This window comes from Bos mutus, chromosome 15, assembly GCF_027580195.1.
Source record: "Bos mutus isolate GX-2022 chromosome 15, NWIPB_WYAK_1.1, whole genome shotgun sequence".
NCBI lineage: Eukaryota > Metazoa > Chordata > Mammalia > Artiodactyla > Bovidae > Bos > Bos mutus.
This window is the reverse complement of record NC_091631.1, coordinates 52,939,080-52,954,769: the sequence shown is the minus strand read 5'-3', so window position 1 is coordinate 52,954,769 and position 15,690 is coordinate 52,939,080. Positions and strand designations below refer to the sequence as shown.

The window sequence follows — 15,690 nt, the reverse complement described above, 5'->3', positions numbered from 1 at the left end:
TCTCTCCATCTCTGTCTTCTCTTCCCCTGCTTCTCCATCTGCCACCCTACCCTGCATCCCCCAATCTCTCTTTCTCTGCTTGTCTAGTTAATCCCCCTCCCAGGCCCTCCTTCTCTGCCTCTCTTTCCCTGTCTCTGTGTCTGTCGGACTCTGACTCAGACATGACGCTGTGAACTATAAGAGCAGGAGACCTCGGGACACTGGAGCATCCCTGCCTGCCCTGACTCCCCTCCCAGGCCCGGCTGATTCCTCCTGCCCCAAGGAGCCACAGCACCCAGGGCTTCATCGGATCAGCTCTCAAAATCCAATGTTGTGGGGAGGGAGGAACTTGGCCCATACAGGTCCCCATTGTTTCTGAAACAGAAGCAGAGACCAGGAGAGAAGGGCAGGGCTAGGGGTGGGCCCCGAACCAGCCCAAACAAGGGGGAGGGGGAGCTCCAGCCGGTGAGGGAGACAGGGTTTATTTCTGGGCTTTTGGCTGAAGGACAGACAGGAAGCTGCACAGAATGAAGGGTGTGAGTCAACAGTGCAGTGGGGCTTGGGCCTGGCTGGTGGCAGGGCATTCTGGAAGCCATTCAGGAATCCCACGAGCATGCCAGGTCCTGGGGAGAACCCACCATTCCCCGGAAAAAGCCGTTCCAGGTGAGGCTGGGCCCTCCCTCATCTTCTGATGGGCAGGGGGGACCCACGCCCTTTCTTCAGGAAGTCGGGGCTGGGACTTCTGCGGCCTCACTCCTGCTGCAGGGCCAGCTCCTTCTCCACTTCTCTTCTCATCTCTTCTCGGTCTGCAGCTGACCCAGGCTTGGATCCTTTCCTGTTCCCCCTCCTGGTAAAGAGACGGCCCAAGTTCCGTGTGGCCTGACCCCTGGCTCCCCGGGTCCCTCAGGGAGAGCCCAGTGCTCCGGAGGGACAGAGCACCACACCCCACATCCGGCAAACCCCGACACCAGCTGCTCAGAGGGGCCGGCAGTGGTGGAGGACCACTCAGGCTGCCCTGCCCAGAGCAGGAATAGCCTAAGAGGTGGTTACCTTTCTCTCCTGGGCCAAGATTTTGGGAGGCCTGGGAAGGTAAGAGGTCCATTTCTGTCCCACCTACACATCCTTACACACACACACACACACACACACTCATTCAAAGGGTGGCAACTCAGCCCTCCTTACTCTAGGGGGCGCTCTCCAGTCAGATGTCTGACAGCCGCCTGAAGGCACTTGCAGAAGACCAAGGTCCTCTCGGAGCCAGAATCTCAGCAGGAGTTCAAGGCCAAGGTGAGAGGCCTCAGCCCTGCTTCTAAAGCCACCCACAAAGGCCTCGACACCGCGGGCCGCAGGCGGATCTGGCAACCTCGGACACCCCTCGCCATTGCCAGGCAAATGCTCCAGCCAAGGCACGTGTGTAGAGCAAGCCTGCCACCTGGTGGTGAGGCTACTCAACTACAAACCGGGGCTCTGGAGGGGTTCGGTGGGTGTGGGGCCCCCCGGGCTGGGGCCCCTCCAGGGCTGATCCCTGAGGCAGTGCTGTCATGTGGGGGCTGCATGGAGCCCTTCCCAGAACCCTTCCAAAGTAGCTCATGGGGGCAGAAAGCAGAAAGCAGGGTGGGGTGGGCTGGGGTGGGGTGGGGGGGTTCAAGAGCTAAGACAGGGGACCCAAGGGCCAGGCCTGAATGGACCCAGAGGAGAAGAGATTTCATGTGTCTCTGCCCTAAGGAAGCAGCAGCCTGGGGCACTGGGAAGCTCAAAACTCCAGGTTTCTCTCCTGGGTCCACCACCAACACCCAGCTCTTAGGTAGATGGTGGGCCTTTGCGTGGGGGACCTGGCAAGACAAAGCCCTGCTCTTGAGGAGCTGGTGGGCTTGAAGCAGTTCACACCATGAGCCAGGAGCTGACAGTTTGGAGATCAGCTGCGATTAGGACAGGCAGGACCTCGGGGGTCAGCCAGCCCAACAGAGACTGCAGGACAGGTTTTGTGAGCCCCTGCCCCTACGTGCAAAAATGTCCATAATAAAGCTGCATTTTATGACTTTGAATAAATACATTTATACTACACAGGTGGTTCAGCAGTAAAGAATCTGCCTGCGAGGCGGGAGCCACAAGAGACCCGAGTATGATCCCTGGGTCAAGAAGATCTCCTGGAGGAGGGCATGGCCACCCACTCCAGTATTCCTGCCTGGAGAATCCTATAGACAGATGAGCTACAGGATGACTATGGAGAGCCCCAGCCCATGGGGTCAAAAAGAGTCAGAGCCAGACACGACTGAAGGGACTTAGCACACATGCACACACACCCTGTAACATTTCTACAGCCTAAATTTGGGGGGGGGGGGTTCCTTCTGACTTGAGAAGAAATTAAAACCTTTCAAGATGCCTAATGGAAACATGAACCCTGAGTCCAACCTATTCATCTTGCTGATGAGACAGAAGCCCAGAGGAGGACAAGGTCTGCCCGCCATCACACAACAGGCACTGGCTAGGCTGGGGGGCCACAAGTAAGTCCTCTGAGCCAGACCAGGTTCTCTTCATTACCCCTTTAACCTCTTTCAGGAGACAGAAGAATCCCTGCTACCTACACTGCAAGCCAAGGAAGAGCCCCCTTGCCCAGCCCCTCCAGGCCCCTTCGATTGCCCACCACGTGGAGAGAGCCTGGTTGGTTTCCACCCACTCCTCCCCACCCTCCCAGCAGAAGCTTTCCCTCCCCAAGTCCTGGCCAGGCAGCCAAGTCACCACCACCACCACAGCTCTTTGGCCTGCTGTCTTATTAATTCCTAATTTCCAATTTGCAAGAGAGAGCCTTAAACCTCCATCTCACCAGCCCAGCAATCACACAGATGTACCAAGTATCTCTGGACAGCCTTTAATTTATCTCCCAGCGCACGCGGGCACTGCTGAGAGACTTGATGGCACCAGCTTAAACATAATAAATTACTCAAGTACCAGAGATTAGTTAATAAAGCTCCAGGCTCCCTCCAAGCCCCTGCTGACTTGGTCGATGACACCAAAGGTTCCTTTGACGCTGCCCAGTGCGGGGGAGGAGCACCTGTGATAGGTGGCCCTGCTCTGAGCCAGCTGTCCAGTCCTCCTCAGAACCCTTGTCGCCAGGCAGAAGTGGTAACGTGGCAGAGAGGAAGGGGCTCCAAGAAACGCCAGGGCAGACTCGCAGTTCCCACTCCAGGCCTCAGTATATCAATGGGGTCATTATCAAATGGTGGCAAGTCTGACCCTTGCTTGGGCACAGCTTGGAAGACCAGGGGTCAGAGGATGCCCAAGAATGAAGCAAGATGTCAGCGACCTTTGGAGCCAGGTGAAGAGAATGGAAATGTTTTCTTGAAGACACAAAGGGCCAGAGAAAGTCTGAAGCATTTGAAGGCCCATCTCTGCCCCTCACTCCAGGTACCTGCCAGGCGTGTCTTCGCTGGGCCTCGCATCCACACCATCTACCGTCTTCTCATCCCCGATGACACAGTAGTCCTCCAACAGTCCTGCCTCGTCCAGATGGACAGTCCACCCCCTCTCTCCACCAGCATCATCTTTACATAGCCCAGCTCTAGCCACATCACTCCTCTGACTGCAGTGTGGGACGCTCTTCCATCGCTTACCTAATAAAACTGGCTCCATACCTTGGAATGCATTGCCTTCCCCTGTTGGTCATGAAAATTATCAGACTGGGAAAGATGCTTGAGGGAGAGGGTGCAGCTCACCTTCTGGGTGAGATTCTCATTTATTAGATGGTTCCGCAAATTCCTGCAAGAGACAAAGAAATGGGCAAAAACGCTCAAAATTTGTTCCTAGACCAAGATACTGGGAAAAGGGCTTCCAGAGAGGGTTGGACAGTAGGAAAAGGCTATCTGTAAAGTGCTAAGCATTGCCAGAATCCTGAGCTATCCTGGAAAACCCCTGTTCCTTAAGAATCTCTCCCATTAGCCTCAGCTCAGGCATCCCAAGCCCCAAATGATATCGAGAAAGATAAGCCAAATAACTACATCTTCTTCGTTTCTCCTGATACCAAAGCCAGAGCTCCTGGCTCCCAGGCCCTGCCCGCCCCAGGCCCCCACTAGGGTCCCCCTTGGTCCCAAGTCAGACCCGAGAGCAGGGAGTGGGGCTTCTTCCCCAGTCCCCTGCCACTGAGGCGCTCTTGAAGCTATATTAAAAAAAAAATTGTGATCCATAGTCATCTTTGTTCCCAGGCACTAGTATTACTCATTGTTATCAGCAAGAAAAACCTCTTCAGTATCTCTAATTCTTTCCTTCCATAATGCTCAAAATACTGCCTACACATGCTCTTGTTTATGCAGAGACGGCCTCCCTCACACAAGAGGTGGTGGCTGAATATGGGGCAAATTGAATCACATTATAAACGTGCAAGGGAATCCTAACATGAATCCTTTAATAAAGAGAATAATCACCCTTTAATTTTTCATTAGTGTAAACCCAGGTGTTCCTGGAATGAGTATGTTGGATGTGAACAGAACGTATATGTGTGTACACACACACACACCTGGGGAGTGCAACACACCATGCCCAGAATAGCCCCAGGCACACAGCAGTCTTAATACTAATAAAAACCTGATAGAGATACTGAGAGTGTATTTTTTGTAGTGACAGTGGTGAACGGGAATACCAAAGATGATACGGTAGGATATAAGATTGCTTCCCCTGAAGGAAAAAGGAAACCGAGGCCCAGAAAGGAGCAATGGCTTTAGTGCTGTCACCCACCTGCACAGAGAGACGCTCCACGTGTTTATAAAACTCCTGCGTCCCTATAGCACAGAGAGCTCTGCTCAGTGCTATGTGGCAGCCTGGATGGGAGGGCGTTTGGGGGAGAGTGGGTACATGTATATGTACGGCTGAGTCCCTTTGCTGTTTGCCTGAAACTGTCACAGCATTGTTAAACAGCTTTGTCACTGTCGCTGTCATATTCACTCAGTCGTGTCCGACTCTTTGCAAGCCCATGGACTGTAGCCCACCAGGCTCCTCTGTCCATGGAATTCTCCAGGCAAGAATACTGGAGTGGGTTGCCATTCCTTTTTCCAGGGGATCTTCAAAACCCAGGGATTGAACCCAGGTCTCCTGCTATACCCCAATACAAAATTAAAAATTTAATAATAAGTAAAAATGAAAAAAAGCATGATGATATTTAAAATTTTTAGAAAAAAGAACTTCTAGGTCCCAAGAAGACGGTATATGCTAGAATTAATTCATTAACGCTATCATTATGGAACTAGAAAGGAAAAGGCTGTTTACTCTCAGCCTGGAGCTTGGGATGAAGAGAACTCTCCCAGACCTCTCCCACCCACATCTAATTCAGATAATCCCAACATTCATCCCGCAAACCTAGTGGTCGATGACCTAGATCCTCAAGCCACTGGCCACTGTTTTATGTGTGGCTCAGATGTCAGCTGAAGACCTGACCCCAAATCCTCAGCCTGTGGGAATCCAGAGCGTCTGATTTTCATGCGTCCCCACATCTGGTTAATCCCCATTCTCACTGCCTTTGGCCTGCATCCACCGACCCCTCCATCCTGCTCTGAGCACCCAGGGCACAAAGCTCAGGCTTTCTGTGGAGGGTTCACAAAAGGCACACGTGCACCAAGCGCTCCCTGTTTAGAAGCATTCCTGGGAATGTGGCATCAGGAGAGGGGCCCTGAGGAACAGCACAGTGTTCTGGGGTCTTGCTGCCTCTCTCATCCCTCACTTCCCTGTCCTCCTGGGAAAACAGCTCATTCTGCACAAAACAGTTTCTTTAATACTCAGGTTCCTTAGAGTCTCAGCTTCTCTTCTTTAAAAGCCTAAGAAAATAAAATACCTCAGTGACACAGCTGAGAAAGAGCTCTCAACCCGACCCAACTGTAAGCCCCATGAGGTCAAGGACTGGGTCTTGAGATGGACTGTAAGTAGCCCAGAGTTCACTTTAATAAATGCCACCATTACAGCCGATTCTCATGACCCACAGTAGTCATGTTCCAAGAAATCAGCTCAAACACTGAAGTAGCAAATGCTAAACCTTTGTCCCAAAGGGAAATACAGGGGTAGGTTTTGCGAGCCTCTGGTCACATTTTCATCAACTGATCAACATACCATCTTTTTTTAAAACGCGTTTCTGTTTAAAGACACCTTATTTAATATCACTGTTGATTCATTAACATTGAACTCACGGCCAATGGTGCTATAATTCATGCCTGATCAGAGCTCATCTAACACGTGTTTTCTCCATAAGGCACTTCACAGCCTTCTGCGCTTGGGACCCCAGACAGCACGGTAGCACCACACGTGGGGGCCATTTTGCAAGATCGCCAAAAAAAACACACAGAAAAAATGTACAAAAAGGTGGCACAAAAGAGCCCACGAGAAACACTTGTTTACAGCTGAGAACTGAAACAAGAAGGCAAAGTGTCGCCTTGTGCCACCTCCACCGAGAATGTGCGCATCAAGCAGTTCCAGTTTCTCACCATTCTGCACATGTCCGAGTACCCTGGAAAGCATCACGAGGATCTGTGGGGGAGTCATGCATTTCAGCAAGCAGGTGAGTTTGAAAACACGGAATGCACCCATAATGAGGATGGACTGTCCCTGTGTGCTGGGGAGCACTACTCAGCCATAAAAAGGAGCAAACAGTGGGCGCAGGCAACTGCCTGAATGGCTCAAAGAGGCCAGTCTCAAAGGTCCCACACCATATGGTTCCAATATATGATACTATTGAAAAGCCTAAGCTGTAGCAATGGAGAATGGATCTGTGGGTGCCAGAAGACAGAGGTAGGAGGCAAGTATGGATTAAATTAAAGGTTAGCTCAAGGGAATTGGGGAGGGGGTGTGATGAAAGTATTCTGTATCCTGATGGTAGCGGTGGTAATGCAAATCTCTGCATTTATTAAAATTCATGAACTGTACATCAAGAGAAAAAAGGTCATGCTACTGTATGGTAATTTAACAAATAAAATAAATATGTAAGCAAATATCATAATAAGGATAACCAGAGAGGCGACACCGCGGCTGCCTTGCTGCAGGGAATAGGGCCTCGGGAGGAGGTGCATGTGGCCATGCGAGGCCCTTCCTAGTGGCCTTGTTGAAGGAAAGAAAGTGACCACACGTGCCCGGGTTATGGTCTCCTGCGCCATGCAGGTGACTCCTACAGCCTGCCAGTCACCAAGAGAGGGCTGCCAGGTCTGGAGGCTTCTCAGCCTCGTTCCGTGCATGGGCTCCTCTGCGAGAGGACCCCACTCCTCCCGGGTCCCCAGGGCACTGGCTTTATATCCACATGCAGAGATTCCCCCTCAGAAGTTAGTGTTGCCCCTAGCAACCAGCTCTCTCTCCAAAATGCTTTGAATACAGACTGCCTTAGGAAGACTGCTCCTCAGAACTGATTTCTAAAAGACCTCCTATCACTATGTGAACAAAACATTTTTAAACAGAAAATTTAACAAGGTTTTAAAACAAAGATTCATCCTTTTCATCCTCTTCTGACTATGTGGTTGCTGAGTGGCTTGGAGGGGACAGGGGACTTGCTGTTCTTCCCACAGGAAGGAAGAGGGATTGATGGTGGCAGACTGTCAAATGCTACTTGTTCTGGGAGACCGATGAGAGCTAAAATAGAGATAGTGTGATGTCTGTCCAAAATCTGATAGTACAGGTCTTAGCACATAGTAGGTGCGTAGTAAGTCCCATAAAATCAAGACGAATCCCCAAGAATAAAAGAGCTGTACAGTATAATGGTTAAAACACAGACATGCCTATTGAATATCATCAATAAACATTGCTGGTACCCAGTAAAGAGCTCACAACAAAGATGGGCTTCAGTGAATAAATAAGATATGGCCCACACCTTCCAAGGTCTCCAGGTCTAGTAGAGAGAAAGATATGCATAAATAATTGCACTATCAGGCAGAGACACTTGATGCTAGAATAAAATAAAAAAATACGCCATGGGAAAATGGATAGGGAGGAGAGTATTAATCAAGGTTCTTTGGTTGCAAATGACAGAGTCTCAACTTAAATGAATAGAAACAAAACAGCCAATGCGTTGGTTCACATAATTTGAAAAGACCAGAGTATGTCCAGAGACTCGAATGTTGATGTTGATAGAACGATAGGATGTTGATAGAAAATTCTGCTCTTCTGCAATCCTTTGTCCTCTGCCTTCACGAAAGAGGTCTTAAGTTTAGAAATGAATCTGGCTTGAATCCCAGCTCCACAATTTACTAGCCTGAGTTTTTCTGAGCTTCAGCTTCCTCATTTGTAAAGTGAGAATAATAATACCCACCTCACAGATGGTAGTTGAGGGTTAAAGGTAAACTATAACTGTAATTTTTGTTGAACAAATCTTATATCCCCTTTTCAGCTCAATGATCTTATCTTCTAATCCCAAGTACCCATCCATCCATGCATCCATCCATCCATGCATCCATCCATCCATCCATCCATTCATCCATCCACTCAATATCCATCCATTCATCCATCCACTCATTATATATTAAACACCTGCTCTGTTCCAGGCAATATGCTATACACTGAGATTAATATGCCTACCCTGATATTAATAAGATAGGCTCCCCTACCCTTCAGTTACTTACAGGCAAGTAAGACTGATAAGACAAACAAATATGAAACACTAAAATGTGAGGAAGTGCATAGAATTAGTACAAACAATCCCTGACATCTATATAGTGCTTTTCATTCTTAAAGAACACGGTTATATTCAGTCACTCCACTCATAACAATCTCATGAGATATTATCATTCCATCTTGCTAATGAGAAAGCTGGGGCAAGTTTTCAGCGATATGACTAAAATGCTCATAGTGGGTGGGAGGCAGGAAAAAGTTCTCCTTTCTGTGATGTTATATTTGTGTGGAACATAAAAGGTTTACTGGGAGGAGAGGGAAAAAAAAAAGATTTGTTTTGACATTATTTTGAAATATAGTGACCAATAAAGAAGCCATAACCAGACATCAGCGAACTGAGGATAGAATGAGCCATATGACACAAATACCACCAGCGTGAACAAAGGGGAAAGGGCTGATGCATGCGGACAAGCAGTTTGCCATCTGGCTGGAAATGTCTAGATCAGAGCATGAGAAGTGGAATCACACCAATGTGTTCCCATTTTTCTTTTCAATCTTGAGAGAAATTTTGCAGGACCATAGAGCTCTAGGCACTACTGGTAGAGAACCTGCCTGCCAATGCAGGAGACATTAGAGATGCGGGTTTGATCCCTGGGTCAGAAGATGCCCTGGAGGAGAACATGGCAACCCACTCCAGTATTCTTGCCTGGAGAATCTCACAGACAGAGGAGCCTGGCGGGCTACAGTCCATGGGGTCACAAAGAGTTGGACATGACTGAAGTGACTTAGCATGCAAGCACAGAACTCTGAGAACTCTGATCTAATATGGACCCTGTGTCTACTGCATCTTCAGATTTCCATATCATCTTTTAGGGACATTAGGATGATCTTTGGCTTCCATCTTCTCAGTCTCCATACTACCTTTATTGGACACAGATACTATAAGTATTTGTCCAAGGTGACACAGTGAGCAGGCCAAAATCCTGGAACTTGGGCCCAAGTCTTGAGATGTCAGTTCTGGTGGCTAATCGGTCACGTGAGGCCGCTTCACGTACCAAATGCCAGAGGGAGAAAAGGACTCCTGAGAGTCTCTGTGCCCCGCCTGGATCTGACCTGCCTCGAGGAATTTCCCGTTGTGATCTGAATTATTTCCCCTTCTTTCCTTTTCTCCCACCAGGGTGAAGCTGACCCACTTCTTCAGGTCCCTTAATGCACAGGTGACGTGTGCCTCCCCACTGTGTTGGATCAGCAAGCGAGAGACTTGGGTGGGGACTTGGATCCCCTAAAAGTCTACCTGTTCCACCCGTAGGCAGAGTGGCGTCTGCTGGCCATGCCAGGGCACCCTGGCCTTGCCAGGATCAGAACACTTCCTGCCAGCGGGTGAGGCAGCCACCACCTGGACTGAGGGTAGGGCTTGGAGGGTTGGACTAGTGCAGTACTTTGGAGTCAGTTACCTGGGTTTGAATCTCGGCTCTGCTACTTCCGAGACGTATGAGCTCAGCAAGTCCCTTTTCTATACCTCAGTTTTCTCTCCCACAAAATGGGGATGCCAGAGTGCTACACAACGTTTGTGCTACAGGATTGTTGTAAGGCACAAAAGAGTTTATCGTGCAAATTTATTTCTTCAGTCTTGCATATGTGCCTGCTTGCTTAGTCATGTCTGACTCTTTGTGACCCTATGGACTGTAGCTTGCCAGGCTCCTCTGTCCATGGAATTTTCCAGGCAAGAATACTGAAGTGGGTTGCCATTTCCTACTCCAGGGCATTTTCCCCCAACCCCTTATGGGTATGTAAATTCTTACCTTTGTTTTACTGCTGACAGGTGAGGGTCAGGGAGGAGAGTGTGAGTGTCCCCATAGATCCCACTGGGAACTTCCAGAAATTTCCTGGGATACAAAGAGCAGGAAAGCTTTGCACAAAGTAAAATCACAGAGTTCTGTAACCAGGGGCAGTGGAAATTTTTGGTCTTTGGGCCTGCTTTTTTTTTAAATCCCAGAAAAAATATAAAATAGTTGTAGAAGAAAGAGTAGATAAAATGGAAGAATAAATGGGACATTTTCCCAGCTGGGCAGGAGGGTGCTGATTGAGTACAATCAATGCCACCAGCCCGCTAACGAGACCCAATCAGGCGGGGCGATTAGAGATATTCTTCAGGGAAAGAAGCCTGACAGCTGCAAGAAAGTTTCTGCTTTTCTAGAAAATAGGGAGTGGGAGAGACAGGCAGAGTGGTGTGGCAGGAGCGCGTAGGGGGTGGGTGGGGGGGAGCAAGAAGAGGGAATCAACAAAGCATCGGCACCACCCAGTCCTTTCCTTAAGTCGAAAAAGAAAGAAGGCAGGATAGAAAGAGAGGAGGATAAAGGTTTTAGGGAGAATCTGCCACTGCCTCCAGTTTCTCAGAGGTTGATTTTGGCAGTCGTTCCAACCAACTTCCCTCCTCTTGCTGGACTAAAGACTTGGGCTAAATAACCATGTGCACTGAGATGGGTGTGGCTTGAGTCCGTAGCAAAGATCACAGCTCACGTCTGCAAAACCTATTACACGTTACAAAGCTCCCTCATGTACAGAATCTCATTTTGACCTCACAGAAACCTCTGAAGAAGATTTTTTTAAATTAATTAGTTTGTTTACTTTCGGTTTTGGCTGCACTTGGTCTTCACTGCTGTGTGCAGGCTTTCTCTAGTTGTGGTGAGTGGGGGCTCCTCTAGCTGTGGTGCACAGGCTTCTCATTGCGCCGGCTTCTCTTGTTACAGGGCTCTAGGGTACACAGGCTTCAACAGTTGTGGTGCATGGGCTTAGCTGCCCCAAGGCATGTGGGATCTTCCACAGCCAGGGATCAAAACCATGTCTTTTGCATTGGCAGGTGGATGGATTCTTAACCACTGGACCACCAGGAAGCCCCTGAAGGATGTATTTTTAATAAATTCCTCACTTGAAGGGTGACTTTAGTACTGCTCATTTTATATGTATTTATTGGGCATCGACTTTGCATGCAGTATTGGTATTAGCTTGAATAAAATACTGCCTGCTTTCAGGGAGCTCTTAGTTTGGTAAGAGAGACATATATCATTTCAATAAAGTCTGGCAGCTATTCTTTTCAGCAGAATGATAACTAATAGATGCAGGAGGAATTGCTTATTCAAAAATCATTATTTTGCAAATTTCAAAGGAATAATTAAAATTTTAGGCAAGAACCATTGGGATGCTAAAACCATGGAGTAAAAATTTGGTGAGGACTACAATATTGACCGGAGAAGGCAATGGCACCCCACTCCAGTACTCTCGCCTGGAAAATCCCATGGATGACGGAGCCTGGTAGGCTGCAGTCCATGGGGTCGCTAGGAGTCAGACACGACTGAGTGACTTCACTTTCACTTTTCACTTTCATGCATTGGAGAAGGAAATGGCAACCCACTCCAGTGTTCTTGCCTGGAGAATCCCAGGGACTGGGGAACCTGGTGGGCTGCTGTCTATGGGGTCGCACAGACTCAGACATGACTGAAGCAACTTAGCAGCAGCAGTAGCAGCAGCAGGATATTGACAATCTTAAAGTATCTCCCCATAGATTGCTTATTAATTACAAATGAGGAAATGATGTACTTCCAGTAGAGAAACTTGGGAGGCAGCACTTGACAAAGTAATCAAATTAAACAAGACCAAAAACAGGGCAAAGAGGCACCCTATGCCTCTTGATACAATGCACTGAAATGGATGCAACAGAATTTATCTAATACACCTGCCAGAAATGTTTAATCTGAAGTTAACCAGGAAGAAACCATCACACATATCCAAATAGAAATCCAAACAGAAGGACATTCTACACACCAGCTGTCCAGCACTCTTCAAAACTGTCAAGGTCATGAAAGATAAAGAAAGGCTAAAGAACTACTGTTCCAGATTCAAGAAACAGACGCAATCTCACAACTGAATGCAATGTGTGATAATGGCTTGTGTCCTGTGTCAGAAAAAGAATTCCTCTAAAGGACATTTTGAGTATAATTTGGTGACATTTGAATAGGGCTGTACAAGAGCAGAAGCCTGTTGAGAGTGGGTAGATAAGTGAGTGGCAGAATTCAACTGCCTACTTGACATCCACACAATGATGTCTAAAAGATTTCTCATCATTAGTTCTTGATTCTTCCCACCCTCAAACCTGTAACTATCATATTTTCCATGTGAGTTAATGTCCCAGCATCTACTCAGATGCTCAAGCCAAGCATCTAGAAGACATCTCTGTTTCTTTCTGCTACCTTCACAACCAATCTATCAGCAATTCCTGTTGACTGTACATTCAAAGTATACCCCACACTGACTCACTGCTTCTCACCTCTACTGCTGCAACTCTGGTCCAACCCACTACCATCTTATGGGAGGACTACAACAATAATGTCTTCATTTTCTCCTACAAGTCATCTTTAACACAGGGGCTAAAGAAATTTTCTTTGCTTATAAGTCACTACATGTCACCACCCTGCCTTAACCTCTCCAAAGTTCCTATTGAGCTTAGAACAAAATCCAGGAACATTCTATCTCCTCCCTGAAAGAAACCCTTATCTCCTATGCTGAGCTTTCTGAAAATCAAACCCAGAGTGGTATCCTGTGAGTGGCTGAATTACTGTACAAATTGTATTTCCAACCTTGCAGGGCATCCCATGGTAAAACTAGGATATGGATTGAGAAGAAATGAGATCCTGAAAATTGGACTGGGGACATATGAGAAGTTCCCAGTGAAATTAAGGGTCCCTACATTCTGTGAAGTCTTCCTTATAGAAGCAATTCTTACATTTCCTCCTTACATTAAGAAAGTTTGCTGGGTTTTTGTCTGAAGAACCCACAATGGTCTGTTCTAATGTAGTTGCCTTGAAAGGCATTGATGATTCTCCTTAGGACCCCTGCCAAACATCTTTTCTTTCAATCCTATAACCAGTCAATCCTAAAGGAAATCAACCCTGAATATTCATTGAAGGACTGATGCTGAAGTTAAAGCTCCAAATCTTTGGCCACCTGATGTGAAGAGCTGACTCACTGGAAAAGACCCTGATGCTAGGAGAAATTGAGGGAAGGACAAGGGGGTGACAGAGGATGAGTAGTTGGATGGTACCACCAACTCAATGGACGTGAGTTTGAGCAAACTCCAGGAGTTAGTGAAGGACAGGGAAGCTTGGCATGCTGTAGTCCCTGAGGTCGCAAACAGTTGGACACGACATAGCAATTGAACCACAGAAATCTGGGGGATATGTGTGGAAATGAATATTATGTGTAGGAGCAAGGTAAAAGGAACATAAAGTTGGGTCAGGCCACATTTATTTATTTGGGCCCACTAAGCAGAGATTCTGGATTCTATATTAGCTTGAAGGGCTAGGAAGGGCTCTGTCAGCTTCTTTGGTTAGTTGACTGAAACATGGATGCAAACATGGTCTACATAAATTAAGCTGAAATGCCTTGGTATACAGTGGAGGAAAGTATCTAAAGACTTAAGGAGATGGGAATATTAAAGTGAATTTACTGAATTGGCAAAAAAAATTCATTTGGGTTTTTTGGTAAGGTGTTACAGAAAAACCCTAATGAACTTTCTGGCCAACCCAAAATTATGTAGGACCTATTCACCCACCCCAGGAGGGTCTAAAGGACATGCCTTTCCCCACAACTATGAGAAATCCATTTATGAGAAAATCCCAGTGTCATTAAAGAGTTCATTAGTCACCCTTCTCTGTGGTTTGGAAATTACAATGAGAACTGGTACTGTTGAACAAGGATCTCTAAATGGAATGGATATAATGGAATACTAGGCAGCAGTGACATTAACTGCCAGAGACCAGGCGGGCATGGTTACTGTGATGGACAGCAAAGTCAAAGCAGTAATCAGAATCTTTCTGACTCTCAGAGACCCATGGAACTAACTAGTTGATCATGATGCCCCTAGAAGAGAAACAGATATATAGTCCATTAAATTCTTATAAGCGGAGGAGTTCTAGCTCTATGAACAGAAGTCCAACATGAAAGACAGAAACATGGTCACAGCCCCTCAGTCAATCCCAGACTTGAGTCAGTTTATAGACTTAGAATACTTTGAATAAAAGGGAGCCTGGGTCCACTTTGCTTCATTGCTAAATACCTATCCTGTTAGTCTTCCTCCCAGTCTTCTCCAAAGGGGCATATAGACATTTACCTGAGTGATTGTGCTTTGGAGGAAGAGAAATAATTGTATCTTTAAGAGATTGCTAGACATTGGCTCTAAATTGACACTAATTTCTAGAGATCCCAAATGTGTGACCCACCAGTAGACTAAGAGCTTATCCATGGAAGTTTAGTTCAGGTCCCTTTCATAGTGGGACTAGTGGGTCTTTGAAGGCTCAGTGAATCCTTGAACCCAGTCTGTGGTTATTTCCCCATCTCTGGAATACACAACTGGAATCCAAGGTCAGTAACTGGCAAAACCCCCATATTGGTTCCCCATCCTACAGAGAGAGGGTTTTTCTAGCAGGAAGTGCCTGGGGGAAGCCACAAGTACTGCCTATACCTACACAAATAGTGAACCAAAAGTAAGACAGCATCCCTGAAGGAAATGCCGAGATGAGTGTTACCATTAAGGACTTGAACGATGCAGGTGTAGTGATTCCCACCCCATCCCCATTTAACTTAGCTAAGCAGAAAACAGATGGATCTTGGAGAATGACAGTGGATTATTATAAACTTAGTCAGGTGATGACTCCAATTGCAATTGCTCTTCCAGATGTGGTTTTGTTGCTTGAGCAAATTAATATATCCCCTGGTACCTGGCATGTAGCTATTGAGCTGGCAAAGGCTTTTTTCTCTATACCTGTTAGTAAGGACCACCAGAAGCAATTTTCTTTCAGCTGGTGTAGGCCAGTCATATACATTTACTGTCCCACCACAGGGGTATAACAACTCTCCAGGAATATGTCATAATTTAGTTCACAGTGAACTTTGATCACCTTTCCCTTCCATAGGACATTAAACTGGTCAATTGCATTGATAATATTAATAGACCTGGTGAACAGGAAGTAGCAACTCTCCTAGACATATTGGTAAGATATTTGCATGTCAGAAGATAGGAAATAGGGACTTCCCTGTTGGTGCAGTGGATAAGAATCCTCCTGCCAATGCAGGGGACACAGGTTCAAT

At 47.1% G+C, this 15,690-nt stretch overlaps 1 non-coding gene across 1 annotated transcript; it reads right to left on the bottom strand.

The window, feature by feature from the left end:
- Nucleotides 1–838: 838 nt before the first annotated feature.
- On the bottom strand, nt 839–929 carry LOC138991066 (Z6 small nucleolar RNA). The gene has a single exon (XR_011467111.1). It is a non-coding gene; the product is annotated as a Z6 small nucleolar RNA (small nucleolar RNA).
- Nucleotides 930–15,690: the final 14,761 nt, after the last annotated feature.